Below are 2576 nucleotides of genomic sequence, written 5' to 3' on the forward strand. Positions count from 1 at the left end.
TAACACCCTATCTGTCCTTACTGTCTAACTTCAAGCTTAAATTAAAAAAAAGTTTCTCTAAAAATTAATGCTATCTATAGTAACTTGAAAACCAGCATTGCTATATTAAAATTCTTCTTTGAAATTCTCTTGACTGCTAGTGACTCCATGGACACAGCCATGTTGCTTTCTTGGCACAAGTATGGAATAATTTGTGATTGTCTTTTGTTTTTTCTCCCCCAGCATATCTTTTCAACTTCCCAGGAATTTCCAGGTTGTCTCCCACCAATTATAAAATAAGGCATGGCCTTGCTCAGCTTTGCAAGATCAGATATGGTCACCTAGATGGAGCCATTAGTTGGATATTGGTATTTTGTCAGCATTAGTACACCCTAGTATTTCATTTATTGCATGCCATAAGTAGGAAACATTATGGGCAAATTTCTAATGATGATAGGTATTTAAAGTCTATAATTATGTATTATTTGTCAGAATTTTGCTGTAGAAGCTTTAAAATAGTCTACTCTGTCAGATTGTCATTGATTTAAAGAGGCAGAAAACACTTAAAATGCAAAACATGTTTCCCAACCATTTACTTCTTTTTTTCATAATTTTATGACTCAGAAATGAAACCTTGCATTTCCCTCTTGTTTGTCAAAATAGGTAGCATGCATTGTAGTGGAATAAGAAGTTATTGATTCCTTAGGTTAAAAAGTTTTAAAATAGTGTTAATTGAATAATGGGCATTAGTTGCTTGACTTCCCCTCAAGTTTTCCCATTCTTTTCTCAGCCTGGTGTTGGAACAAATGACAGAGCAATACAACAAACATGTAGAAGTGGCATTTTTTATTTTCTTACATTATTGTTATTTTGTCTCTCATTGCATGCGAGACATGCCATTCTGGTATAGAATGGGGATTCACATTCACACTTGCCCATATACATTTCATGTAATGGGCACCTTTAGAATTTGAGAGCACGTTGTGGGCACTTTCGTAAAACATTCACCACAATGGCATGGTGAGCAAAAAAATATCTGCTGAGGCCCCTCTAGGCTACTTTTTTGGATGATTTGGCATAATTCCCAACAAAGCTCTGGACTGCAGCCCTTCTCACATTTAGAACTCACAAACTTCATCAATAGTATTGCTTAACGCATTGTAAGCCGCCCTGAGTCTCCGGAGAAGGACGGCATATAAATTAAAGCAAAAAAAAAAAAAAAAGTTCACCTTCCTGTTAATGACTACTTCAGCTTCAACCACAACAATACACGAGCAAATAATAGATACAAACTCAAGGTAAACCATTCCAAACTCGATTGCAGAAAATATGACTTCAGTAACAGAGTGGTCAATGCCTGGAATGCACTACCTGACTCTGTAATTTCTTCCCCAAACCCCCAAAACTTTAACCTTAAACTTCTACTTTGACCTCACCCCATTCCTAAGAGGTCTGTAAGGGGCGTGTATAAGTGCACCAGTGTGTCTACCGTCCCTGTCCTAATATTCCTTTTTACTCTTACTCTTTTCATGTATTCAAATTATGTTTATACTTTTTACCTGTAATCTTATATATGCTTGACAAATAAATAAACTTAAAATTAAACACTGATTTTCAAGTTGTTATTGGGATGTTTATTTCCTCAGCCATCATCTTCATTTTTGTCAGTCTGTTTCCCTATTTCTAGGAGACTTATTATGCCAAATGTCTGATAAATGTAGATACCCTTTCCTGGAGTTCAGGTAATGGTGTCTTAGGCTCTCTTTTCCTGGCTCTAACTCTTTTGCATAGAGAACTTATAATTTTGTTGCTATGATGCTATGAAGATGATATACAGTAAGTCACTTGTGGCGAAATGGCCATATTCATTGTTTTGAGAATGGGCAAGTGGGAGAACTGAATTCTGGCTATTCATTATCTAGAGGCAGGTTCTTTATTGGGAGTGCTAATGTATTAAAAAGAGTTTCTCCTAATGCCCATTAGGCTTCCTGCCCATTCAAACTTTTCATTTTCATGTATATGAACTTGGCTTGCTGCAAAGTGTCATCTTCAAATGCCATAGTTATTTACAACAGTAAAAAAATATCAAGGCATTATTTTGCTCTTGATGCTGATTACTATCATAGTGGCTGGGTATGATAATTCGCTGTGGCCAACTTGCAACAGCCAACTCACCGCAGCCAATTCGCCACAGAACAATTAGCTGCAAGACAAGAGTTACACTAATATCAGAGAAATGATGGAATAGAATCATTAACGAAAGGATGCAAAAGGAGGGACAAAATGAAATGTTAATGACAAAAATTAAAATATTTTTTATCTATTTTCAATAATAAAATTGAATGGTTATTACCTATAAAATCCTACATGGCCTAGGCCCGGGATACCTGACGGACCATCTGCGGCTAGTGACAGCTCACCATCGCCTGGTGTGTTCCCACAGGGAGGGCCTCCTTGGAGTGCTGTCGGCCAGGCAGTGTCGTCTGGCGACTCCTAGGGAATGGGCTTTCTCTGTGGGCGCACCTACAGAGATTATGATTATGGAATCAACTCCCCCTGGAGCTCCGGGTGGCCCCTGACCTGTGCTCTTTCTGCCG

The sequence above is a fragment of the Pantherophis guttatus genome, chromosome 2, assembly GCF_059756535.1.
Source record: "Pantherophis guttatus breed Tessera chromosome 2, ASM5975653v1, whole genome shotgun sequence".
Lineage (NCBI taxonomy): Eukaryota > Metazoa > Chordata > Lepidosauria > Squamata > Colubridae > Pantherophis > Pantherophis guttatus.